The sequence below is a fragment of the Pagrus pagrus genome (genome assembly GCF_965226575.1).
Source record: "Pagrus pagrus genome assembly, chromosome: 16".
NCBI classification, from domain to species: domain Eukaryota; kingdom Metazoa; phylum Chordata; class Actinopteri; order Spariformes; family Sparidae; genus Pagrus; species Pagrus pagrus.
In genome coordinates this window covers 23,515,153-23,527,821 of record NC_140200.1, presented here as the reverse complement: position 1 = coordinate 23,527,821, position 12,669 = coordinate 23,515,153, and the positions used below count along the sequence as shown (strand labels likewise).

The window sequence follows — 12,669 nt, the reverse complement described above, 5'->3', positions numbered from 1 at the left end:
ATTTGTCAGGAAGTCCAGGATCCAGTGGCAGATGGAGGAAGACAGTCCCAGCCCCGTCAGATTTGGCACCAGTCTGTGAGGGAGGATGGCAGGGGTAGACAATAAGGGAAATTGTAACCACTGGCCCAGGAATCGATCCCCATAATAACGTAAAAGAACAATTTGATTTAATAACATTTATTTTAATACTGCAGTACTGAGGTCAAAAAGTGCAAATACATAAATCAAAAGTGCAAACAGTGCTGCATTACTCAAGCACAATCAGTTCTTCCTCCATCTCCTCCTCAGTTGGTTTATTTTTGCGCCCCCCTCCATGTTACAGGGCATTTTACTTGACACATGCTAAAAAAATAAGATAAGATTTACAGCCTCAGCCCTACACCATGTTCTCTAATGCAGACATCAAGTTTAAATATTTGACCTACAGTGTTTTACAGGATGATCTGAACAGCTGTTCTATTCACACTTAAAATGTTTTTTGTCTTTTCAATGTAATTTTCAATCTATGAAATCAATCTGTGCCCTTTTTTTGCCAAGCTTCTCTCAAGTTTTACTCTTTCAAATAATCAACTATCTACAGAACTTTTCAGTACGCTATTTTTCTACTTCTTCTTCTCATCATCATTAATTAGCAGCGCGACGAGTCCTTGCTAGCTAAGCAGCTAAACTTTAGCGCCGCTTCGTGTTGAGATCCCGCCCTGTGTGGGTCAATGACGGAAATCCGTCGTAGCGATGGAGAACTTTAATCCATGCTAGTGCTTGGAGCGTTCTGGTGGCCCTCACGGTTTTAAAAGTACGTCCGGGCCACCGGGCCATTTATATTGTCGACCCCTGGATGGTATTGAATGCAGAGCTAAAATCAACAAAGAGCAGCCTTGCATAGCTCCCCTGCTGCTCTAGGTGGCTCAGAGCAGTGTGGAGGGCTGTTGCAAAAGCGTAGATCTGTTAGTCCTGTACGCAAACTGGTGAGAGTCCAATGCAGGTGGCAGACTTGAGATGATGTGCCCTCAAACCAGAGTTTCAAAGCACTTCATAATGATTGGTGTAAGTGCCACTGGACGGTAGTCGTTCAAGCTGCTGACTGCTATTTTTTTTGGCAGACTTCAGACAAGGTGGGACAGTGTACTGGGACATGGACTGGTTGAAGAGCTTGGTGAAGACAACAGCCAGCTGGTCTGCACAGGTCTTCAGTACACATCCAGGTACACCATCTGGTCCAGCAGCTTTCCTCGGGTTCACCAAATCAATCAAATCAAATGACAAAAGAAAAGAAAACCTTCAGTGATCAATCATCTGCTCCATTGATTAACATGATATGTGACCTGTGCAGAGCTGCAGCTCTCTACAGTAGTTGGTGGACCTCTGGTTTAATGCTGTTGTAATGTACTTCAGCCTGGCTTGTAGCTGCTGACTCAGCTTCACTTTCAGCTGTTCTGGAGTCGTGTTAAGGTTCTGCTGGTGGAAATCCAATGTTTCCTGACTTTGCTGCTTCAAAATAAAAGCTTTCAAATAACTGCATAATGTAGGACTTTTATTGTGAAGGATTTATAGGAAGTGTTAAATGCAGGAAAATGCCGTGACAACGCAAACAACACACATGGACATGGTCTCAGTTACTAACTGAGTCTATCTACACACTTCATGGCCAACTACAGTAATAACAGCGTGCACTTTACTGTGACTGCAGCAACGTGCTCGTAGCTCTGTCACATACCGGAGAGACTCACTCCCTACAAACACAACACAGAGTAGTGTTTGTTGTCACTAATTATAGGCCTGCAACTAACAACCTCTTTCATAACACATTAATCACATAAAAAGACAAAAGCAGATTTTTTTACTTTTACAGCATTTTATTAAAAAAATAAAACATTGCTCTGACATTTTCCTCTTTAGTCTTGTTCAGTTCACTTTCAAACTGTAAGCGCAACATAGATGTATTAGAGGTGTGGAAATGTCTCCATTATAAGATGCATCACGATGCAGTGACAGAGCAGAATCCAGAGTCTGCAGCTCATGTTGATTGTTGATTGTTCGGCATCAGCTGGACAATAAAGTTACGTTGTGACGTTGCTCCCATGTTTTGAACTGTGGGAGGACTTCTGACTAACGTTACTGATGTAGGAGGGATGTTGGAGGGAGGCAGAGATCATCTGAGAGTGATTAAAAAGAGTACTTTTTTTGAACGGACATCTCGGGACACGTCAGATTTCATGAACTTGCTGTGAAGCAGGAACTGGACGAGACTTCTTAATGAATTTAAATGATGAAAAGTAGCCGTGTGCAGTGATATAGATCATTGAAGATGACGAACACTGAGATGCATTGAGAATAGTCGACAGCTGAATCGTAATCGAATCGTGAGGCCGGTGAAGATTCACACCTCTAAAATGTTTGTTACATGAAGAATGCAAAAGTAAAATATAGTTTGTTTTCTTTAGTGCACATAGCACTCCTTCATCCTCCACCATTGATAGTGGCCTCATGTGTGTTAGCAGCATACTGAGGATAGCATCAGTCAGAACAGCTGCTGGCTGTGGTGTCATGGGGCATCCTTCCTCAGAACGTAGTCGACCATGTTGACTTGTTTCTTTGTGAAGTGAGAGACACAATATTATATAATATCAGTATGCATAGTAGCACAATTCACATGAAGCTCAGTGAACTCAGTACATGCCTTATTGTTTGAGTTAATATTTGCTGATGTAAAGGGCAGATACAGATCAGGCCTGTATAATAAAACACAACAACAACAGAGCAGCACTTCCTCACAACAAGTGAAAAGTATCAACATATTAGAAACACATGTTCAACATGTAATAGATTATAAAGGGTTTGTTGATCCAGTAGAAGAAGAAACATGAACAGTCCTACTTGGGGAGAACCCAAAGAGCTGTGATCCAGCAGCAGTCTATGTTCTGCTGCCACAAACTGAGGGACAGTGAGTGACAGTCAGCTGAGAGTTGTTCATGTTATATGATGACACTTATTATTTAGTGTTGTGCTGTTATTGTCAGCTTTGGTTATAGTTCTACAGTGTATCTATGTTGTGTTTTGATCCACTGTACTAGTCTTTACACTCGAATGTTCTTCTTTATCTTCTCAATGTTTGTGCGCTTGCTTTGGCCACATGTTTGTGTTACATGGTGCCAATAAAGACATTTTTGAATTTAGAAAATGAAATTTAAAAAAAAAATGGACATTGTGAATGCAGCCTGAGCCATGCACTGAGAATAAAAAGGAAATGTAATATATATTTGAACAGAACAGATATGCTTCTATTGTGAAGAAATAAAGACTTGACTTCAGCGATCTCTTACTATGACATGAAATATTGTAAAAACTCCTCTTATGTACTCCAGTGTCTCTGGCCGTACTTCAGCTAATTACCCAACAGGGGGCGACACTGATCCATCACAAACCTGAGAGCACAGTGTTTCTGTCTTAAATGTTGCTTTTTGAATTGAAAGCTGTAATGTAGCCGGGCCCTAATCTTGTGTTTGCAGGAACAACAGGTTTACTAATGGATGAAGTTTATCAGCTCCAAAAGTTCATCCTGTCCAAACTTTTGGTAGTCAGCCTGTCCAACTAACAAATACTGCACTGTAAACCCGGATAAGTTGAGTTTACTTAAAATTTTTTAGGAAACTGGTTGCCCTAAAAAAATTAAGTAATGTTTGATGAAAACTTGAGTGAATTTAACTTAAAAAAAATAGTGGATGGCATTGTTATTTTGAGTTCAATACACTTAGTACCAAGTTTGTTTAACTTAAAATCATTAGTAAAATCAATTGCTTTGCCCCTTTATTCCACTGAAAACTTCAAGTTAAGTGCACTAACCTCCAAGATGATTAAACTTAAAAACATTAGTAATATCAATTGCTTTACATATTTATTTCACTTATAACTTTAAGCTGAATACACTAACCTCCAAGTTGATTTACCTTAAAAATTCCTTTTAAGCCCAATTACTCCACTATCTGAAGAGTAAAATAAAATCTGTTTAATAAAAAAAATAAACTATACAGATTAAATTAATTAAGAAAATAAAAAGCAAAACCACAAGAGTACATTCTTGTCGACATGTTTTATTAAACTTGTCTTTATCATGTTATCAAGCAAAATAGGCTTGCAATCAAAAAATCAAATAGGACTCTTGTGAATCAGGATGGCATTAAACTACAAAATCAATACCAATGCTATACAACATAGGTAGCAATAGGAATTAAACTAGATCAGCGCTAATAACACAAATCATACACCAATCAGCATGGAATCAAATCGCAAAATCAGTGGCAATGCATGAAAAACTTGCATATCAAACAGTGCCAACAGTAAACATGGTATTTTTAAAGTGCAACATTACAAATAACCAAGCACTCAGATCCAGAGCAGTGGTATAAGTATGCAGAACCCTGTTTTAAACAGATAGCTGATTCTTCAAAGATTGAATTTTGGGTTTCAGCTCACCTCTGCCCAAGTTGAGCCTGACCTGCTGAATAAAGTGGAAGGTGCTTTTCATGCACTTGGGGTAATCCAAGTGCAAGGCATACATCAGTCCAAAAAGGACACAGAAAACCTGTGGCAGGTTGGCCAGCTCCTCCATTACCACACTCCCTTCCAAGACGATGCTCACTCTAGATGGGTTGAGTTGAGGATGTTCGTCAATGCAGAGGATTCCCCCTGAAGTTTCACTATACAAGTCCTTGTCAGTTGCATCCTAACAGAAAATGAAACAGACAAAGAGAGGACATTGTAATGTCAATAATGCTGTGTTGACCACAAAAATTAAGAACGGACAACACCAATTTTAAATCGCCATAATTTGAACTGTGCATTACACGAGCTGTTTGAAAACCTGTGTTCTGAAATGGTTTTGTAGCTCAGCAGAGATGGAAAGCTTTTTCAGTCCCAGTCAAGCTGAAAACTTGTGTAAAAACTATTTCCAGTACAGATGCAATTGTTGCAGGTGATACAAATGTAAGACCAGTATTGTCCTTTAATCTCAAAAAGTAAGAACTTATGTAAGGGGTTTTCATAGTCCTCAGCAAAATAAAAAGAAGGGTCCCTCCCTGTGGCCCCATCTCACACTAGCTGATGGCAATTTCACAGAAATAAAGACAAAGGTGAAAGTTTGTACAATGTTAATGTGTTTGTAATTTTGAGTAAGTAGTAGTAATTTATTTTTTTATAGTAAATTCATATCAGATGGTCGTGTTGTGAATCAATAATGCAGATATTCAAAACAAATTCAGTTACTTACCGAGCAGGTTTTGAAGAACGCAGAGGGGTCATCCCCAGTGGCGGAGCTAGACTTTTATCCTTGGGGTGGCCAGGGGGTGGCCAAGGCTATTTCAGGGGGTCCACAGACTATGACAATCAATTTGTTTCTTGACAAATGAATTGCAATCTGAGTCTCTTAATGTTGAAATGTACATACTAAGCACCAGGAGATTAGATTTGTGTGTATAATTTGCTGTTTATTAACAATGTACAAAATGTAAAACACAACTTGGCAACAATTTTTCAATAATGACATTTTTACAAAAATGCTCTCTCTCTCTGGTACTCACACACAGTTACTCTCACACACACACACACACACACACACACACACAAAAAAGGCATCAATATATCAAACAATTTGACACCATTTTTGAACATTTGAACATAGTGAAGGTTTTAACTATGACCAGGGGTACTGTCTGACAGCCAAACTAACCTTGGTCTAAGTAGAACATAGTGAAGAGTATACTTTGCAGTTTATTAACAATGTACAAAATGTAAAACACAACTTGGCAACATTTTTTCAATAATGACATCATTTTTACAAAAATGGTGAAAATGCTCTCTCTCTCTCTCTGGTACTCACACACACACACACACACACACTTAACTATGACCAGGGGTACTGACAGCCAAACTAACCTTGGTCTAAGTAGAACATAGTGAAGAGTATAATTTGAACATAGTGCAGGTTTTAACTATGACCAGGGGTACCGTCTGACAGCCAAACTAACCTTGGTCTAAGTAGAACATAGTGAAGAGTATAATTTGAACATAGTGCAGGTTTTAACTATGACCAGGGTTACCGTCTGACAGCCAAACTAACCTTGGTCTAAGTAGAACATAGTGAAGAGTATAATTTGAACATAGTGCAGGTTTTAACTATGACCAGGGGTACTGTCTGACAGCCAAACTAACCTTGGTCTAAGTAGAACATAGTGAAGAGTATAATTTGAACATAGTGCAGGTTTTAACTATGACCAGGGGTACCGTCTGACAGCCAAACTAACCTTGGTCTAAGTAGAACATAGTGAAGAGTATAATTTGAACATAGTGCAGGTTTTAACTATGACCAGGGGTACCGTCTGACAGCCAAACTAACCTTGGTCTAAGTAGAACATAGTGAAGAGCTTAGTCATGACCAGAGACACTATATAAGTGCCAAACTACCGTATGCAGGTTCAGAAAAGCATAATCCTCCGGTTGTGGTGAGAAGTCGCAAAATGTTTCACAAAGTCATCCATGTTAAGGGCACGTGCCCTCCTTGACTCGATACTGAGAGTTCCAAGGTGACTTAACCTGTCATCAGCCATTGTTGTCCTGAGGTGAGTTTCAATGAGTTTTAAAGCAGAGAAGCTTCTCTCACAGGAAGCAGTACTGACTGGACTAACAACAGCAATCTTGCAAAGTCTGAATATCTCATGGAAAACCTCTTTGTAAGGTTCAAGAAACACAATAAAGTCAAGCAAAGTAGATGGTCTGTCTAATCCACTTTTCACTCTCCTGTCAAGAAGTCGCTTGGTTTGGTGAACCTCATGTTTGAGGTCACTGAGGTCTGACTCAAAGGTCTGTGCAAACGCAAACAGAGGCTCCTCATTTAAGAAAGTTGCACTCTTTGGGTTCAGAGACTGCACACCTTGCATGATCTCACAACTTTTCTTTGAAAAACGCCTCTTCAGCTCAGTTATGAGACAGTCAATCACCTGATAAAAGAGTGATCTGGGGAAGCCCTCATCATCACAGTTTCTCTGTCCTACCGTGCTCATCACCAGTGAGTCAAGAAATCTTGAGCTTATTCTAGGATGTCTTTTAGAGTGTGTTTGTACACCGATTTTGCACTGCTCAGCAAGCTCTTCAACCTCTTTCCATAGTTCATCAAAGTGATTCTCAGTTCTGTAGTCCTGGAAAGTGTCTGTAAGTGCATCTACGAGATCAACAGCCCTTGCTAGATCAAGAGTGCTGGACTGGAGCATGTCAGAAAGACATTTGGCATCACCAAGCACTTTACAAAAGGTTACCAAAAGCCCTATGAACTGTAAGTCTATCTGAGAAAGAAGACCCCTGGCCTCCACTGATCTTTCTCCACGTCTTTCAAGTGCAAGATCCTGCAACAGTCTCAGAACTGCTGGAAGTCTGTCCCTCAGATTACGGCATGCTGTGTATCTGCATGCCCACCTTGTGTCTGTAAGTGCCTGTAGCTCCCTGGGCTGCTGCAATGGATACAGCTCTTTCTGAACAGCAAGCCACTTCAGATGCACATAAGAGCCAGACACAAAGTTATACAGCTGCTGCAGAAGTGCAAAAAAGTCAACAACCTCAGGCACTGCTTTTGTAGCATCAACAAGAACTAAATTCAAGCAATGCGCATTACAGTGAACGTAAAATGCAAATCTGGCATTGCTTTGAATTCTTGCAGATACTCCAGAATGTTTCCCGCTCATGACGGATGCACCGTCGTACCCTTGTCCCACAAGGTTATTTCTGTAGTCCAGACCATGTCTCTCTAGACTACTGACGATCATTTTACTGAGACCTGCTGCATCAAGGCTTTCAGCTGCCTGGAAGCATAGGAAGCTTTCGTGGATGGCACCATTGTAATAATACCGTACAACCAAAGACATTTGTTCCTTTTTTTGCAAGTCTTTTGTTTCATCTGCAATGACACTGAACACTTCATTTTCTTTCACCTCTTTTATGATTTCACTCTGTACCATCTCAGCTAAGTCCTGAAGAATTTCATTTTGGATTTGGTGACTTGTGTACTTAGCATTCCCACATGCATCCAGCCTTTTTTCAATAAATTGGTCATGCTTCGCTATCTCATCTAGTATGGCCAAAAAGTTCCCCTTATTCTGAGAGTCTGAGGACTCTCGATGGCCCCTCTGTGCTATATTTTGCGCTGCAGTCAAAAGAAGCACATTTGCTATTGTTTTCACATAATGTTGATTTTCTTCCACTTTTTTTTGTCGGTTCATGTTCAAAGAGTTTAACATGCTTGTGTTCATCTCAGTAGCTTTTTTACACTGACTCCATGCATACATTGCATTGACATGCATCTCTGATTTTGAGTGGAGTTTAAACCCAGCCTCCTTTGACAACGCCTTTTTCCAATTGGAGAAGCCTGACTCTGAGGCAAAGGCAGAGTCTGGTGTATTAGGCAGGGAAAAATGTCTACACGCAAAGCAGTAGGAGGAGTCTTTAAGGATTGAGTATTCGAGCCAAGAATTGGCTCTGTACCAGGCACTGCAGAATGCTCTCTTCCTTGATCCATGCTGAGTTCTAGGGAATTGTGTCAGACACGGCTGAACTGGACCCTCCTCTTTGCATCTTGAAATATCTGGAATACAAATAAAATGGTCATGGAAACACAGTTAAGGGATCCAGAAGATTATTAGATGATAACTGCAGCTAACTAGTAAGTTTCAGGTAAGTAGACCTACCACTGGGTCCTCTTGGACAAGCAAAAGCAGTGCTGGACACAGCTGGCTCTGGGTCTGGTCCTTCTGGCTCACCAACATCCTCCTCAGAATCAGAGGCCTCTGTGTCCTCCTTCGATGGAACTACATTGTATAAAATTATTATTATTAAAAATGCAACCACCATTGAAAAAACAACACACATCAGTAACCAACATTTCAAAATATCTAAAACTAAACTTAAAATTACTGAACTGAGCATGTGATTGTGACTGCTTCTGTAGATGCTCTGACCTGGTGATGATGGGCTGTATTGTGCCTCACATTCTCTCTCCTGACTAGTCTCAGGATGGGAGCTGCCAGGACTGCTGATGGCAGAGCTGAGTTCTGTCTGTATGTCTGCCTCATCTTTGCCTGACTTGCTTCTCTTTAAAAAGAAGTCATATATCTTGTCCCCCTGTCTTTTCATTCTCAACTGACCCTATGAAAAAATTAGCCAGTCTTGTTACTCCTAGCATCACTGATAATTGCACAATGTTATTAAATCCCCACTTCAGGCCTAAAAATGTCAGGAGAAATAGACCACTGTAGATGTAAGTTTAATATTCAAACTTTTCAGATAGTTGACAGGCTGGCTACCATCTTCACGTTACATTTTTAATATATTTTATTTTCAGTTTTATATATTTATATATATACAAACATATAAGTATACCAACAACAGTATAGAGACATAATAAAGGGCAAGACGTGAAGGATAAACCCCCGTTACCCTATAGCCCCCCACCGCCCTTCACGTTACATTTCATTTGAGCCAACAGAGCATAAAACAGCTAGCTGGCTGATTGTCTGCTAGTTTCATTCCTCTAAAATCACGGAGAAATATGTAAATGTATCCTAAGCAGCAACCCGATTTAAATGTAACGTTAGACGTTAATGTGGAGCGGCTGTAGACGCCATGAGATGTAACTTAATGTTAACGTTAGCTTTATACCCGTGGCTTCTAGCAAAACGATCTCCTATCTGAACACAAAAGTGATTTTAAACAGCGACTCATTAGGACACCACCGTAAAACTTACTTTAGATTGAGGATTTCACTGTCCATGAAGGCTATTTATCCTTCTTCTTTTCTCTTCTCTTCTCGTTCAAATCTGGCTCAAGGCACTCCAGCAACGGTCCTGTAGTTCAAATCTTCCTCTTCTTCTGTGGCGATTCTTCTTCTTCTCCTAATAAATGTGGATTACAACTCTTTGTGGTACATAGCGCCAACTACTGTACAGGAGGGACTTAGCAGTCAATAGGCATCACTGATTTCAAAATGCAACTGGCTCCTTTCGACAAGACGTGCGGTGCGTGATATGTCAATCATCTGGGGGGGCACCTGGGGGGTCCAATCAGATTTCAGGGGGGTCCAGTGCTACCCCGGCCTCCCCTCTAGCTCCGCCTCTGGTCATCCCCCCAAGACGACTGGCAGTCCCCAAAGACAAAGGCACCTGATGTCTGTTGGCTCAGTGGTCTGGAAGATAGTGGACATAACTAAGTACACTCATACTTTATATGGTTAAATAGACACAATAAAACACTCAAAAAAAAAATAAAAAAGAAGAAAAAAACATAAGGGGAAGTAATGTTAGATTATCCTCTACAATCTATCTGTATTTTGAGACTCTTAATTCTGGATAGTGATAAAACTGTATAATGCCATTTGTTTGACATTCACTTCTTAAAAAGTAATGTTACTTTGTGGAAGTAAAGAGGGTTACATACACATTGCAATATCGCAGCCTGGTCACATGAATACAGTTAGCATTTGACAGGTGATTTACTAACAATTAATGGCAATTATCTTAAGTGAAAAAATATCCAATTAGCGTGGCAAGAGCAAAAATATCTGTTTAAGCAACCTTTACAACCGGCCACAACACTGGAGGTTGTGGCCGGTTTTGAGCGGGAGTCCAGTGTTGTGGCCGGTTTTGAGCGGGGATCTTCACTGCTCACTCTAACAAGTGAAAATATCAGTGTAAATACTTAAAACGTCGTTTTCACTGATCACAAACAGCTACTAAAGCTATGTGTGTCTTAGAAGAGAAAACTGTCGTTAAAATGCTTTACACTGCTGGCCAAATGTGTCTCAACATTACCACGTCAGTTTAGCTAATGAACTGCTCTAACAGTCATTGGAGCTAGTGCTAACTTTAAATCAAAAGCCACCACAGAGTAAAACGCGGTCGCTCACTCACCAGATCCAGTCGTCCTGTCGTGTCGCCCTCTTTTTTCGTCTCTACTCCACTCGAGGCACATACACGTCCTCTGGCAGGGCAGCCGCCACAACACCGGCGCCAATGGCTTGTTTAGTGATCAAATTAGCTACAGGCTCCACGGTAGTGAAACTGCTGTTGCCACTGCTTACAAACTACTCCTCGTTGTATAAAAAAAAACCTAATAAGTTGTAAAATGTCTGTCGGACACAACTGCAGCGAACAGTTGAAAATACACGCAGGAGACGTGACGTGCTGCAACATGCCTTCAGGTTACCTATGCTACATTCAAGTGGTGTCAGAATAATCGGGTTAATGATTTTCCGACTGACAAAAATCACACGAACACTGATAGGCTACAGTACATGTCTGCCCATGTAGAGTAAAATAGATTAGTGAGTTATTTATTTCCATAAATCCTGATATCAAGTCAATCTTTTTGTGATTTTAGGTATTGTAGAGTCTACTAGTAGAATACAACAACAAGTCTGGGATAAAATCACTGATATAAAGCTTAAAAAGTGTTTCTGCATAGTTGATAACAACATGAATTATCACCGGAAACAGCTAACCATGTCTTTTTAAATGTTTTGAGTATTAAAACATAAAACATCTTCTTTGTAGCATCCACAAAGTTGAAAAATGACCTTGGGACACCAAACCTTCCTACACTACTTGAATGCAGCGGTAATTTAAGAGGCGTGGTCATGACCAAAACAAAAAAATTCTATCCCACTTAACTTAAAGTTACTCATTGATGACATTACTTTCAAATGTAAGTATATTCTACTTCGAATTAGTACACTGCGCTTAAATTTGATAGTTATACAATCAAACTTAAATTATCTATGTACGTTGAAATTGATTGTTTGAGTAGAAATGAAATCCGGGCTAACAGTGTGCTGCTCATTAAAAATACCGAACAATAAGTTACTAAAGGGACAGGCACTACGGATCAGTGTAGGCAGGTTCTGGGTTTAAGGTTTACTAAGTTACCGTGCCGAGTCTCCTTCACCCGTAGTGGCTCCAACGTGCTTTCTCTTCAGGTGCTCAGTGATGTGGTGCTACCATGCCATGTGAGAGCAGCTCTGCACATCTTGTAGCTGTTTTCTTTGAACACTTTAATATAAAGTGCTGCCACACTTTTGATGACTTGGCTCGTACACTTTTCTCTTCTGTAACGTTTGTAGTTACTGTTGCCTCCGTGGCCTCCGCTATATTGCAAATGCTAACGGAGCCAATTCAGAAAGGAGACAGCGCGACTCCGAGTAGCTTCCTGTTTCATCACCTGAGCTACACGAGGCGCCCCATTGGCTGGCTTACTGCTCCCCACCGTAGGAGACCAGAACTGCTGCACTGAATGTGTTTTCCTGACGTATCTTCCACTCTACCGTCTTTGACTATGAAGTGAAACAGCTCGCTCCGTGCCACAGCGCCTGCATCGTAACGTCAACCAGCTAATCCACCATGAAACTGGCAGCTATTTTTTTTTTTGCATTTAAGTAAAAATGTAATATTTGCACAGTAAAACAAAGCAGTAGAAACACAGCAAGAACAAAAAGCAGACTGTGCAGGTGAGATTCAGAAAAGCCCTGGAAGCTTCAGACAGGAATCTGACCTCAAAAGTTCTGACATCCAAATCCAAAAGTCCTGTAATATACAAACATCAACACCAACATCCTGTGACTCACTCTGTGTGTGAGGAGAG

The 12,669-nt window shown here is 40.5% G+C and overlaps 1 protein-coding gene and 1 long non-coding RNA gene across 2 annotated transcripts in view; one reads left to right on the top strand and one right to left on the bottom strand.

The window, feature by feature from the left end:
* Positions 1–12,669, top strand: part of LOC311271384 (NLR family CARD domain-containing protein 3-like) — a gene marked incomplete at both ends in the record, with an annotated part of 45,990 nt that overhangs the window by 22,880 nt on the left and 10,441 nt on the right. The window lies entirely within an intron of this gene.
* On the bottom strand, positions 8,331–10,006 carry LOC311271427. Its single transcript, XR_014624418.1, has 3 exons — positions 9,783–10,006; positions 8,727–8,846; positions 8,331–8,623 (listed from the first exon to the last, which is right to left on the bottom strand). It is a non-coding gene; the product is annotated as an uncharacterized lncRNA (long non-coding RNA).